The sequence below is a fragment of the Rhinopithecus roxellana genome, chromosome 4, assembly GCF_007565055.1.
Source record: "Rhinopithecus roxellana isolate Shanxi Qingling chromosome 4, ASM756505v1, whole genome shotgun sequence".
In the NCBI taxonomy this organism is placed as follows: Eukaryota; Metazoa; Chordata; class Mammalia; order Primates; family Cercopithecidae; genus Rhinopithecus; species Rhinopithecus roxellana.
Genome location: NC_044552.1, coordinates 166,071,621 through 166,087,081, shown reverse-complemented (window position 1 = coordinate 166,087,081; position 15,461 = coordinate 166,071,621). Strand labels below are relative to the sequence as shown.

Genomic DNA, 15,461 nt, shown 5'->3' with positions numbered 1-15,461 from the left:
GATGCAGCCGCAAGCCAGGGGATACTGACAGCAGCTAGAAACTGGGAGAGGCAAGGCATGAATTCTCCTCTAGAGTCTCCAGAGGGAGTGAGGCTCTTGACAGCTTTGTTTCAGCCCTGTGAAACTGATTTCAGATTTCTGCCTCTAGAACTATGAGATAATACATTTCTGTTGCTTTTAAGCCACCAAGTTTGTGAGAATTTGTTACAGTAGCATTGGCAGACTAACACAGACTCTTCATGTAATTGGGAAGAAGGATACTTTATTATAAAAATTATCTATATGTCAGTATTCCCAGCCTTTTCTTCAAGCGTTTAATAAAAATGTGTTAATTGAGTCCAATGAGGTGCCTGGAATGGTGCTAGGTGCAGTGAGAAACATAAAAGAAATTATCTCCTAGAGGAGCTTGTCATCTAGTTGAAGAATCAAAACTGAACAGTCACTCATCTCTTAATGATGGGGGTGCATTCTGGGAAATGTGTCATTGGGCAATTTTGTGATTATACTAAGATCATAGAATATATACTTAGACGAATCTAGGTGATATAGCCTACTACATGTAAGCCATATAGTATAGCCCATCGTGCCTAGGCTACAAACCTACACATGATGTGCTATACTAAATACTGTAGGCAACTGTAACACAATGGTAAGTATTTATATATCTGAATATAGAAAATGTACAGTAAAAATACGGTATTATAATGTTATGGGACCATTATCATACCTATGCTCCATCATTGACTGAGATGTTATGTGGCACATGACTGCAGATGTAAAACAGTTAGCACAATTCAAGACAGTGGCTAAATTGGGGATAAATTGTTCAGCATGCAGTTCTTTTTTTTTTTTTTTTTTTTTTTTTTTGAGACGGAGTCTCGCCCTGTCACCCAGTCTGGAGTGCAGTGGCCGGATCTCAGCTCACTGCAAGCTCCGCCTCCCGGGTTTACTCCATTCTCCTGCCTCAGCCTCCCGAGTAGCTGGGACTACAGGCGCCCGCCACCCTCGCCCAGCTAGTTTTTTGTATTTTTTAGTAGAGACGGGGTTTCACCGTGTTAGCCAGGATGGTCTCGATCTCCTGACCTTGTGATCCACCCGTCTCGGCCTCCCAAAGTGCTGGGATTACAGGCTTGAGCCACCGCGCCCGGCCAGCAGCATGCAGTTCTAAGTGAAGTGAATGAATGAGCAAAAGCAGGGGTAGGATGAATGGGGAGCCTGGCAGACCCTTGGGTGGACAGCTTATGATGGGAGAAAGCAGAAATAAGTTCAATGTTTAGGAAAGGTTTCTTTGCAAAGGAAAAATCAAGCAGTGGAATATCAGCCAGATATTAGAGGTAGCAGGGTGCCATTGACTGTTTTGGCACAGAAAAGTGAAAAAATGAAAGTCCTATCCAAGGAAGACTAATTTGTGTCTGGTGAAGCAAGCTATATGCTCTAGTTTGTTTATCAGTCTCCTTTCTCCTAATAGGTACAGTATGACGTTAGCTTTTAGAATCTTTTTTTCTGAGAAACATTTAAGAAAGCTGTGATGCTGCTTAAGATAATGAGGAAAATGTTGGGATGTCATAAACAAAAGTTACAACTCCTTCTCTCAATATTCCCAATTAGATGTGATTGACAGATCCTTAGATTTCACCAGCTTGTGACTTACAAACAACAGCATTCTCGTTTTAGTATTTAAGTTACAATAAAGCTCCCTTTCATAGGCCACAGGAAGCCAATTTTCCTACTGGTCTCACCTCTCAGGTGGTTTCTGGGCATCCTGGAGGAAGGTGTATCTATAGAACCCTGGCTTTCTGGAGCTCCACAAATCCTCTGGTCCATCCTGCATCTGGCTTGTCAGGCTGCCTGTACCCCTGTACCTGTTGCTCTGAGCAAGAACTCTAGTTACTCCCTTTAATTCTCACAACTCAGCCATGACCAGGCTGTGGTGGGACAAACAGACCTCCAGCATAAGGAGGAGCAGGCACTGTTGCTGGAAGGGAGCTCCTGGAGTCATGCACCCAGATCCAGTCTCAGAGCAAAGGAATTTGAAAGGAAACTTCCATCAGCCTTCCATATGGTGAGGCCAGATCAACCCCCACCAAAAACTATGGCCAGGTATCTACCTCCCTTGGAGTCCAGTCTCAGGACGAGAAGTTCTCACATGAGGTTGGTGAACATTTCTCTTGAGTAGGCTTAACCCACGGGCTTGGATAGGCTTCCCTCATGGCCCAGACAAGGCACTCAAATGGTTGGTTATATGTTTCCCAGACTTAAATATCATCTTGTTGGGGACACTGTTGTGAAATCTGGAAAGCCCTGGTCCAGGCCTGGCCCACCCTGCATGGCCTGCCTCAGCTTTAGGTGAAGCTTAGGGTGGCAGCATGGCAGGCACTGCTCCCTCCTGCCATGGCCCAGGTCGCATACCTCCTGTGGGACATATTTGGAACCAAGACATGCAAATAACTTCAGGAAACAACAGGAATCTTCAAGGACAGTCCAATTTAAGCCCAACATTTCCTAACACCCCTCTTTAACTTGATGAGAGCAAAATCTCATGAAATGTACACTTAGTTTTTATTACTGTGCAGAACTTTTAATAAGTCAAGTTGCAATAGCCTTAGTTCAATGATGATTTTCTATTTTTCCCAAAACAATGTGTGCATTTTTGCTCCATATTTGTAAAAAGTAAAGGGCCCATTAATTATATCCAATGAAAACAAATGTATTAGAGACAGAAATCTTTAACTGGTATTACTCCAGCTTTTCAGAATAAATTAAAATCCTGTCTCCTCCGTGCTCCATTTCATACTTATTGAACCCCAAATGTGATCCAACACATATTTTCTTATTCATTCAACAAATATTTTTATTTTATTTATTTTTAAGACAGAGTGTCACTGTGTTGCTCAGGCTGGAGTGCAGTGGCGTGATCTTGGCTCACTGCAACCTCCATCTCCCAGGTTCAAGCTATTCTCCTGCCTCAGCTACTGAGTAGCTGGGACTACAGGCACCTGCCAACACGCCCAGTTAATTTCTTTTTTTGGTTTGGTATTTTTAGTAGAAACAGGGTTTCACCATGTTGGCCAGGCTGGTCTTGAACTCCTGTCCGCAAATGATCTGCCCGCCTTGGCTTCCCAATGTGCTGGGACTACAGGCGTGAGCCACCATGCTCGGCCCATTCAACAAATATCTTTAAATGCCTACTGAATCAAGCACTGCTGCAGACACTTGGGGATACAGCAGTGAATGAAGTGAAATCCCTGCCTTCAAGGTGTCTGGTGTCTACATTCTTGTGAGGGGAAGCAGTGAATACACAAAAAAAGCTATGCTTTATCAATTACCAGGAACAAATAAAAACCAGAGTAAAGGGATAGAGAGTTACAGTGAAAGGATATTTTCAGAAAGGCGAAAAGGGGAGGTTTTTCTGATAAGAATATTATCTGAGCAGCATCCTGAATTAGGGAAGGGCTACGGCAGAGACTGCCACTACCCTCCAGCATCCTTTTTCCTCTTATTGTTTTTATTGATAGAGCCTTCAGAGTTTGTACTGAGCAAATGAATGACAGCTCCTGACTACATTTTTTCCCAGCTCTCCTTGCAGCTACATGTGCTGCAGACTAAGTTTGAACCAATCTGAATGTGAGCAAAAATGATGTGGCAACTTTTAGGTCATCTCCTTAAAGGCACATGTCTTTTTCCTGCCAATTGGGATATGGTGATAACTGGATCAATCTAGGATACCACATACTGAGGATGGCACAGCTGACCTGTCATCTCCACCTTTACATGAGAGAGAAATAAAATTCTGGTCTTGAATTAAATCACTGTATTTTGTTACAGTCACTTAGCTAATTTGGACAATAATTTGTGTGGGTATCTAGCGAAGCACCTTTCTAAGCAGAGGAAATAGTGCCCGCAAAGGCTTAAAATAGGAGCTTACATGAAATACTCAAGAAGCAGCAAGGAGGTCAGTGAGGCTGGAATGGAGTAGTAGGAGATGAGATCAGAAAAGCATCAGAGGACAGAGAATGGAAAGCCTTGGAACCTCCATTAAATGGGCTTGAGATTTCATTCTTGGGAGCTGTGAGTGCTCTGTTTGAGCAAAGGAGTGACATTATGTGACTTCTGTTTTTAAAAGACATTCTGGCTGTTGTGTTGAGAATAGAACAAGGAGACAAAGGTGGAGAAGCAATGAGACTAGTGTAGAGGTTATCGCATAGTTCAAGTCAGATATTATGGCTACTTGGACTAGGCTGGGAATGGTGGAAGTGCTGAAAAATGTATTTTTCTAAGGTGTATTTCTAAAGTAGAGATGCTTGAATGTGCTTATGCATTGTGAACAAGAGAGAGAGAGAATTAAGGGTGATGAATATAAAAGGAAAGGGGATTGGCATAGGAATTAGAAAATCACGTGCAGAGATCTGGAGGTTGGGCAGGAAGTGGGACTTGAACTTTCTTCACTCATGAGCTTCGGAAGAACACCTCTTTGCATGATGGTAATTACTTTCATCTCAACCTTCACCAATCGGATTCTACAAAATGAACTCAGCCATCAGTCTCTCCTCTATGTGATCTTTGCCACGTCTTCCGGTCTTTATTCTCAACAATTACTTTGCCCATTGATCCTTTTGAAGACGTGTTTGGTGTCAGCAGAAGATAGTGATCTCTGAGTGGCATACCTCAATTGTCTTCTCTCAAAAGCACTCAGGGAAAAGGAAAGTGAGAACAAGGATATGGAATCAATGTTGAGATATGCATTGTAATTCGAGAAAGGATGAGAGGTTCCTCAAGGTCAGAAGGAAGGAGAAATATCAGGCCTGGGACTGTGAGAAAGAGTGAAAATGGAGCAGCGGTAGAGAAAGAGCAGAGGGTGAAAAGTATCAATGACTGTGAAGTGAATCAGAGGCCAGGAGGGGTGGTGACAGCTCACGCTGGGGAAGAGCAAACACAAGGATTGACCTTGCTTCTCCGTCACTCTTAAGTGGTGCCGCCTTTAGGTATCCTGTAAATTGCTAGGAGTAAGTAATCTTGAGGAAGTAGCCCCAGGAAAATTGTCATGCCTTTCAATTGTAAATTAGATTTAGCCTAGTTGTTCTTATAGAAAAATATGGCAAATATTATTAAAATCTTTGTCCAAAGACATACAAATGACTTGATATAGAAAATCCTGGCCGGGCACAGTGACTCATGTCTATAATAATCCCAGTACTTCGGGAGGCTGAGGTGGGGGTGGATTAGGAGGTCAGGAGTTCAAGGCCAGCCTGGCCAAGATGGTGAAACCCCCGTCTCTACTAAAAATACAAAAAATTAGCCGGGCGTGGTGGCAAGTGCCTGTAATCCCAGCTACTTGGGAGGCTGAGGCGGAGAATTGCTTGAACCTGTGAGGCGGAGCTTGCAGTGAGCCAAGATCCTGCCACTGCACTCCAGCCTGGGCAACAGAGCCAGCCTCTGTCTCAAAAAACAAAAAACAAAAAACAAAAAAAATCCTGCTTCATTTCCAGGAGAAACACTCTCCATGTCAGTTGCATGCCATGTAGGATCACTCAAATCCAAACTTCAGGGATGGTTTTGTTTTTCATTTGCTAAAAGGATGTTTCCTACACTGAAAATGGAAGAGAGACAGCCTTGACAAAGTCACCCTAAAGGTCGCAAAATATCCCGGACTATGCTGGGCATTGTAAAACAAGATAAAGAAGGAAATATGTTTTAAAGCAGGGGAGTGACAGATTAAAAGCATGTTTAAGCAAGAGGTGCCTTCCTTTTTTTTTTTTTTTTTTTTTTGAGATGGAGTCTCGCTCTATCACCCAGGCTGGAGTGCAGTGGCCGGATCTCAGCTCACTGCAAGCTCCGCCTCCCGGGTTTACGCCATTCTCCTGCCTCAGCCTCCTGAGTAGCTGGGACTACAGGCGCCTGCCACCTCACCCGGCTAGTTTTTTTGTAATTTTTGGTAGAGACGGGGTTTCACCGTGTTAGCCAGGATGGTCTCGATCTCCTGACCTCGTGATCCGCCCGTCTCGGCCTCCCAAAGTGCTGAGATTACAGGCTTGAGCCACCTCGCCCGGCAAGAGGTGCCTTCTTAATCGTGCTCTCTAATGATGATTTGTATCTAATGATCAAATTTAACATAAAAATTAAGATGACTAGAATTTCAGTATTATTTACATATAAGTTTCTGTTTGAACTTCTGAGGGTATAAAGGAAGTATGATCAAACCGTACATATTTTATGAGTCCCAAAACCGTGTCACATTTGAGTCTGTTTCTGTTTCTAACAGCATTGAAAAAAAAAATCAGACTGGGCACGGTGGCTCACACCTGTAATCCTAGCACTTTGGGAAGCTGAGGTGGGCGGATCACTTGAGGTCAGGAGTTCGAAACCAGCCTGGTCAACATGGTAAAATCCCATCTCTACTAAAAATATAAAACAATTAGCTGGGTGTGGTGGCTGGTGCCTGTAATCTCAGCTACTCAGGAGGCTGAGGCAAGGAGAATCGCTTGAAAATTGGAGGCGGAGGCTGCAGTGGGCCAAGATCACGCCACTGCACTCCAGCCTGCGTGACAGAGTGAGGCTCCATCTCAAAATAAATAAATAAATAAATAAATAAATAAAATAACACAGAGGCCAAAGTGGTTGCTTCAAATCCAGGTACACCTGATAATGACCTCATGTTATTGTCATCTTCATCATCATCATCATCACTACCATTGGTGGTGGCCATGGTCAGTAAACATTTATACAGATTCTACAAGGTTTAAGGCACTGGACTGGAAAAAGGAAAACCAAAAGACTATAAGATATAGTTACTTTTTCCAAATCACTTAGGATCCAGTTGGAGACACAAATTAACAGATAAATACAGGTTAAAAGTGTGTACTAGTCAGGAACAGCCAGGTTATGCTCCAGAAATAAATAATCACTACATTTCAGAGGATTATAATAGAAAGGTTTTTTTGCACTCTTACTGCATGACCATCTCAGGTTGGCATGGGGGTTTTAGGCACTGTAGTCACTCAGGAAGCCAAGTTTAGTGGGGGCGTCCTACTGACACTAGCTTCTACAATCATCGAAGGAGGAGAAAAGGAAGGTCATGAGTCACCCAGTTGTTCTTACAGCTTCTTCCTAGATGTGACACTTGTTGCTTCTCCTCAGTTGTCATTATCTAAAGCAAGTGCATAACCACGCCTAACGTCAAAAGAGTGGGAAAGTGTGATTCTACCATAAGCTGGGACAACACAAATGTCTGCCACAAAATGTACATGTTAAGAGTCAAAATAATTATATATTCCACATACTGTAGAAGTTTAGAGGAGGTAATAAGCCATAAGAGCTGGGATATTCATTCATTTATTCACTCATTCATTCATTCTTATATTCAATGTACATATATTGAGCACCTCCTAGTGCTGGGTACTCGTCTAAGTAGTGATCATAGAGCCTTAAACAAAACCGCCAAGAATCCCTGCCCTCCTGAAGATTACCTTCTAGTGGAGGAAGACCTGAGCAAGGCCTTGAAAGATGAGTAGAATTTAAATAATTATAGAAGGAAAAATATTCTAAGCATAAGGAAGAGAGTTTGTTTCACATGAAACCGGAAAGGCATCAGAAATAAAAGAATGGTAAAGTCAATTCATGAATATAACATTTGCTGGGGGGTGGGAAAATCCTTTGAGGCCAGGAGTTTGAGACCAACCTGTTCAACAGAATGAGACCCTGTCTCTGTAAAAACATTTTCTTTAAGTAGCTGAGCATAATGGTGCTTGCCCGTAGTTCCAACCACTTGGGAGGCTGAAGTGGGAGGATCCCTTGAGCCCAGAAGTTCGAGTGGCCATGACTGTGCCACTGCACTCCAGCCTGGGTGACAGAGCAAGACCCAATCTCTTAAATATGTATATATATATATATATATATATATATGTATATATATATATATAAAATAAAGCCAGGCGCGGTGGCTCACGCCTGTAAGCCCAGCACTTTGGGAGGCCGAGGCGGGCGGATCACGAGGTCAGGAGATCGAGACCATCCTGACTAACACGGTGAAACCCCGTCTCTACTAAAAATACAAAAAATTAGCTGGGCGTGGTGGTGGGTGCCTGTAGTCCCAGCTACTCAGAGGCTGAGGCAGGAGAATGGCGTGAACCCAGGAGGCGGAGCTTGCAGTGAGCCGAGATGGTGCCACTGCACTCCAGCCTGGGCGACAAAACGAGACTCCGTCTCAAAAAAAAAAAACAAAAAAACAAAAAAACAAAACAACAAAAACAAAAATAATTTATTTTACTCCTATGTAATTTAAGACCTTTTTTACAAACCACCATTACATGGTTTAAAAAAATAAATTGTTTGCATAACATGGAATTAATATCGATGTTTTAAATTAATAGTTGAAATAAATTACATGAAATACTTTTAATCACTATGTTCTTATTAGATTATATACAATGATTTAGATATGTTTCACTAGTAATTTTTTAATATATCTTTATTAAAATCCTTTGCTAGTGGAATAATGTAATGATTATTGTTAATAATTATGATCTCTCTTGCATTTCTAAGGACTTAGTTATTTCCTTAAAAGCCCTCAGAAACCTTAAAATTTCTGTTTGATTTTTGCATCCCTATGGAATATGTCATCACATTTGAAAATAAATTTTCTGGGATTCTGAAGGAAGGCAAAACAAGACAAATTTCTTTATACTTTCATATAAATAAAATCATGAAAATAACATCAAATACTCATATTAACACCTTTAGTTAATTTTAGCAGTTCATAACGCCTTTACTAAACTCTAGATATCGACAGATGGAAAATTTTATTGTTAAAAATATTATCAAGCTACAAATTAGTGAGGACAAAGAGGTGACATCCTTTAACTTGAACAATACTCATCTATGGGAAGGGGGGATGACAAGATCTTACCTGGCAGATATTTTCAGAGGATGGAAACTTACAGAAGATTTATGAAAAAACCAAAAAGATACTACCTCACACCCATTAGGATGGCTACTATTAAAAAATTAAACCCAGAAAATAACAAGTGTTTGAAGAGGATGTGGAGAAATTGGAACCCTTGTGCACCGTTGGTGCCACTGCTATGGAAAATGGCATGGCAGTTCCTCAAAAAGCTAAACATAGAACTACCATATTACTTAGCAATCCCACTTCTGGTACATACTCAAAAGAACTGAAAGTAAGGATTAGAACAGATATTTGCATGTGTGTGGACATAGCAGCATTAGTCACAATATCCAAAAGGTAGAAGCAACTCAAATGTTCATATATAGAGGAATGGATAAACAAAATTTGAGATATATATATACACACACATATACATACATATGGCTGAATAATTTTTCTCTATATATCTCTATATAAAGATATATAAATATAAAAAATTATTCAGCCTTAAAAAGGAAGAAAATTTTGACCTGCTACAATGTGGATAAACCTTAAGGACATTAAGTGAAATAAACCAATCACAAAAGGACAAATACTATATGATTCCATTTACATGAGGTACCTAGAGTAGTCACATTCAGAGACACACAAAGTAGAACTGTGGTTGCCAGGGGCCGGGGGAAGAGGAGAAATAAGGATTTGTTCTTTAATAGACACAGAGTTTCAGTTTTCCAAGATCAAAAGAGTCCTAGAGATCGATGGTGGTGATGTGGCACAACACTGTGAATATATGGGCTTGACGCCACTGAATTGTGCCCTTAAAAATAATTAAGATGGTAAATTTTATGTTTATTTTGACATAGTAAAAATAATTTAAAAATATATAAAGACAAACAAAAACAACAGCAGAAATAAATTTAAAAATTACCAGGGTTTGTAAAATCAGCAACCATTTCTTTTCTCTTCGGTTTGAGGCATCTCATTTTATGTTTTGCTCTAATTCCCTAATGTGATGCTTACACAGTCTCCACTGCCCAAAACTTGATGGCTCTGCTTGCTGCTACATTCCAAGAGTTCCTATCCTAATTAACATTTCACTCTAATAAGATGTTCTGGCTCCTAAAATGTTGATCTATCAGTTGTTGACATATCTTGGGAGATGGCCAGGCATAACTACAGTGGGATGGGCAGCCTTGGAAGAGCTGGGGAAATGGGCATCAGGGAATAAATTCCAAGAGAAAATGCAATCTGTAGAACAGGTAGCTTGGTAGGGCTAACCCACAAGTTAGCACGGAGCACTGTGTGGTTCATCGCAAGGTTGCAGGGTGTCCCAGTATGGAATTCTGGTGGGTGTTGATATTCTGTGATCCAACAAGGACTTAGGCCAACAGAAGGTATTGGGGAAGGTTGTTAGTAGTTTATGGTTAGGATGATCATCCCCAGAGGGGAGATTAGCAAGAGCAAGGCAAGGCCCTGAGCCTCAAGAGACTGGGAAATTTGGCAGGTTCGAAGGCAACATTCTTAGCACTCAGAATGCTGGTTATTAGATCTTTCCACAGAGGTAGTCTGGCTAGGCTGACTGAGCCTGACTGCTAGAATGTGGGGCTAAAGTTTACGCTCCTACTGCATAAAGTCAAGATTGGCTCAAGGTTGCATAGGGCATGGCTTAGGGTGGTGAGGACCATGGGCTCATCAACTAGTCAACCATGACTCACAATAAAATACAGTCATCCATTCTAGAGACACTGAGCTTCAGGGTTATTTGTATTACAAGCAGCTTCTCAAATATAACAAGACTGTTAGTAGTAAAGAATCTAGCACCCTAAAGACCACAATGCATGTTAGAATTTATAAACCCACAGGACAAAGGCTATTTTGAGGTGGAAGCACCTCGTGCTCTGGTCTGGAAGGAAAAATCTTGGCTAAACACCCATCTCTAATATTTCTTTGGTGTAATCAACAAGCACTGTGGGCTTCTACTTGGCCTCCCAGAGAGAAGCCTGAGTAGAGAGAAGCCGTTGACCCTAGTGAGGAGACCTCAAATCAAAACAGTGCTCTGTTTATGAAATATGATGTAATTTTATATGGCATCCACTTCAAGTCCAGAGGGGAGGGTGCACAAAACCTTGGGCTTCACCACAGAGAGACAGAGAACCTAAAACACCTGCAAAGAAAGAGCTTCTCCTTCAGGAGCTTTGGGGAAGTATCTGCTGTGGGTGCTGTTGTCAGAGCCTCTGAACTGGGTAGTGATGGCATTTTATTGAGGGGGAAACCAAGTCCGGGGAGCTGAAATTGTTTTCTCAAGACCAGTTGTTGAGGCAATGGCAGTCCTGATTGCCATTGAATAGGATCTGACCGTGATGAGGTTAAAGGAGAATGAACTTTCTCAGGTCTGCCTGGGTGGGGCTCACTACAGCACCCATCATTGTGTCCCATGAAGCGCTCCTCAGAACTATCAGCTCTAGGAAACCTCTGCTCTAGAATGCAGTTGTGGGGTCCTTTGGACGAGCCAGCCTAGCCTTTGATGTACAGTGACTGCCTTTGTCCTTTAATAAAAAAAAAAATCAGGACCGGTTGTGGTGGCTCACACTTTGGGAGGCTGAGACGGGCGGATCAAGGGGTCAGGAGATGGATTGTTAACATGGTGAAACCCCGTCTCTACTAAAAATACAAAGAAATTAGATGGGCGTGGTGGTGGGCGCCTGTAGTCCCAGCTACTTGGAAGGCTGAGGCGGGAGAATAGCATGAACTCAGGAGGTGGAGCTTGCAGTGAGCCAAGATTGTGACACTGCACTCCAGCCTGGGTGACAGAGTGAGACTCCATCTCAAAAAAAAAAAAAAAAAACCGGTAAAATTACAATATGCAGGTGGACAGTTTTGTGATGTTTGCTGAGAAGTAGGAAGCAGAACCACCCTCCAGGGAACCCTACTTTCCTTGGCATCAGCTACCCACTCTGTTCTCCAGCATTTAGTCAGCTGCCTGAGTCTCGGTAGTTAAGCAGGTTGGCAGGCTGCATAACCGCTCAGGGGGCCAGACCTCTGACCTCTCTTGCTTTCCCAGACTGAGGACAATACCATGAACCAGCCTTGGAAGATTGAAATCAGGTATTTTAAAGAAAAATACCCCTGGACTCAGAAATGCTCTAATTCATAGTGTGTTGTAACTAACCAATAACACATCAATGTTAGTTTCTTATTGTTGCTGAAACATACTGCCACAACCTTGGTGGCTTAAAACAACACAAATCTCGGGTGTGGTGGCTCATGCCAGTAATCCCAGCACTTTGGGAGGCTGAGGCGGGCTGATCACTTGAAGTCAGTAGCTCGAGACCAGCCTGGCCAACATGGTGAAACCCCATCTCTACTAAAAATACAAAAATTAGCCAGGCGTGGTGGCATGCACCTATAGTCAGTCCCAGCTCCTCAGGAGGCTGAGGCACGAGAATCACTTGAACCTGGGAGCAGAGGTTGCAGTGAGCCGAGATCACATCACTGCACTCCAGCCTGGGTGACAGGGCGAGACTCCCTCAAAAACAAAACAAAAAATGCAAATGTATTGCATTTATGGAGGTCAGGAGTCTGACATGAGTCTCACTGGGCCAAAGTCAAGGTAATGGCAGTCTTGCTGTCCATTCTGGAGGCCATAGGGGAGAATCTATTTTCTCACTTTTTCCAGGTCCTAAAGGCTGCCCACATTCCTTGGTTTGTGGCCCCTTCCATCTTCAAATCCAACAATGACTGCTGGAGTTTCATATCACATCACTCTGACCTTGACTCTTCTGCCTCCCTCCTTCACTTATAAGGACCCTTATGATTACATTGGTCCTAACTAGACAATCCAGGATATTCTTGCCATTACACGATCAGCTGATTAGCAACACTAATTCTATCTTCAGCCTTAATTTCTTCTTGCCATTAACATCTCAAACATATTAACAGGTTTTGGGGACTATGGCATAGACAGCTTTGGGGGCCATTATTCTGCTTACCAGAAGTTCCTTCCTTAGAACTTTTTTTGCAGGGAGTGGGGGAGAAGAGGTAGGTAGCTAGAAAATACTGGGGCATGATAATGAGAAGAAGCGGGGAAGCTCAAAGCATCAGAGCAATCACTGCAATTTCCTGAGCCCCAGGATGACTCCACAATGTAGAGACCTGTTGTCATTTTGTCCTTATCTCTCAGTTCACCCCAGGAATATTTAAATTTCATCTGTTTGGTGGGGAGTGGATTCTCATTATATACAGTTAATGTGTATTTCAGACAACAAAGGAAAGGGCCTTTTCCCCAGGGCAGGTGGACAGTGCTCCTAAGTTAGTGGTTTTTGAAGTACAAGTCACAATCCATTAATGATTGTAATGAGTCCTGAGATGAGTTTAGTGGATGAGGGAGAGAGAGAGGAGGGTGGGTGGGGGGAAGAGAGAGAGAGAGGAAGAAGAAGAGGAAGAGGGGGAGAAGAAGAAAGGGGAAGAGGAGGAGGAAAAGAAAGAAAGAGGAGGGAAAAAGGAAGGAAGGAGGGAAGGAAGGGAGAAAGAGGAAAAAAATAAAGATAAAAGAAATCAAAGTATACAGAATAGAAAATATGGCGCAGCCATCACATGTTTTGAGGCTAAACATTGTTGCAGTTCTACCTACACCTGTGTGCACTGGCTTATGGTGTAAGATGTATTTTTACAGTGAGACAGTCTGAGTTGGAGGGGCCTTCAGGGCAACTGCAGATGTTTGCATGGAGGAGCCCCCGCTCAGAGGAGCTGCCCCTAATCTGTATTGAGAAAGATGAATCTGCTTATCTGTGAAGAAGCTTTCGAAAGGACTTGAGGGGACCGAAAAGGAGGAAAGGATGGGAACGTGGAGCAAGGAGATCAGATCAGAAGAGGAAGAGATGAGAGTTCAAAAGGAAAAAATTAAAGTGAAATGAAATTAAGAACAGTCATGTGAGACAAGAACAAAAATAGTAGACTCTGACAAGAAATCAGCCAGGAAGATAAGCCCAGACTCAAATGCTTTCTTGAGTGAACGAACAAAGGGCAGAAAATCTAAACCCCAAACCAAAACAACCCTGCTTTCGTGTTCCTTCTTGCATCCACTGAGCCAAACCTCCAGCTGCCTCATGCCGCTGCAGGTGCTTGTGGCAAAAGCACACGTGAACCACGCTGGACATCAGAGGCTTGCTGGTGCCTAGGGGCCGTGTGACCTCCAGCTGCCCTGAGCTGTGAAATCAGAGCTGAAGGAAGCAAATGTGACAAGACCTGGTCTGAGCGATGGGCGGGGAGGTGGACTGACAATGCACAGCCCCCGGGGGAGGTTCATGTTTAATGCCTGCTGAACACCCCATGTCCTTGACCCAGACTCTCAACTCATCACGAACTCAGCTGCAACAACAATTGAGCATGGTGAATGAACAGGTGTCACAATCCTGTTATGAACAGGGAGAAACTGGGTCTCAGAGGAGTCCAGGAAATGGCCAGGATCAGTAAGAAAAAAAGAAATCAAAGTATGTGAAATAGAAAATATCATGGCACAGCCATCACATGTTTTGGATGAGTAAGTGACAGGAGTGTGACTCCAGATGCCCTCTGAACTCCATGCAGGGCTGTTTTCACTGCAACAGGGACTCCCAAAGCATGTTTGGAGGAGACTGACCCATGTTGATCATGCAGAGAAACTGTACTTGCCATTTATGCCACAGGCTTCTATGCACCCCCCTCTTACCAAGTCCCTACTCTGAGGTTCAGACAGTCACTCTGTAGAGGTGGGGTACGTAGGATACATTTGGTGGGAGGTGGGAAGCCCAAGAACAAGCCTTTCTTCTCTCTCCCATCCAAGTACTGACCAGGCCCATCCCTGCAACCTTTCTTCTCTTTCAGGAATCCAGAACAGGCCTGGTGGGTAGAAGAAGGCAGTCCTTTCTTCACAAGAAGCTTAAGGTCTCCTTTCTTCTCCTAAAACTGGAACGCTAAGAAAAAAATGTCAATTCACTCCCATACAAAAATTTATGAACGCCTGGTTCTGTGTTATACTCACACCCATTTTGTGTTCCCTTGGCATAAATACAAGGTCTCTTACCTGCCTCTGCTCTTCTTCCTAGTTTCCTTTTCCATTTCTCTCTATGTCCTAAAAGACCCAGTTCTGCCTGGGAGCTCAGGCAATGCCCAGCAGATTCTAATTGAGAGTGACAAGGAGGTGACATAAAAGCTCTGGAAAGGACATCCACTTCCAAAGTATGTCTGGGGAACTGAAACGGGAACTTTGAGTCCTGCTCACCTGCCAGATGAAATGTCCTTAAGAAGAGAATATCTAGAGAGGCAGGGGCTGAGGGAAGGGCATGCGGATGTGTGGAGGCTGGAAGAAGATGGGTGATGTGAGGGCTACTGTGACCTCTCTCACCTGTCATCTTCCTTCTGTGTGACAGGCTCTCACTAGGAAAGAGAGAGTGCTATCCTATTACCACTCAAGAGGAAACATTAGGTTAAATGAAATTAGGCAGAAGTCTTTACTTTAGGACATAATGAGATTAATAAACAAACTCCCAAAATCTGGTGTGGGATCCAGATTTGGGTGTCCTGAAGCTGATTTTGGTGCCCT

The 15,461-nt window shown here is 43.0% G+C and overlaps 1 long non-coding RNA gene across 1 annotated transcript in view; it reads left to right on the top strand.

The window, feature by feature from the left end:
- Positions 1-14,898, top strand: part of LOC115896981 — a 43,819-nt gene extending 28,921 nt beyond the window's left edge. The window contains exon 3 of the long non-coding RNA XR_004056939.1: positions 14,744-14,898. This is a non-coding gene — a long non-coding RNA (uncharacterized LOC115896981). The remainder of the gene's footprint in view (positions 1-14,743) is intronic.
- Positions 14,899-15,461: the final 563 nt, after the last annotated feature.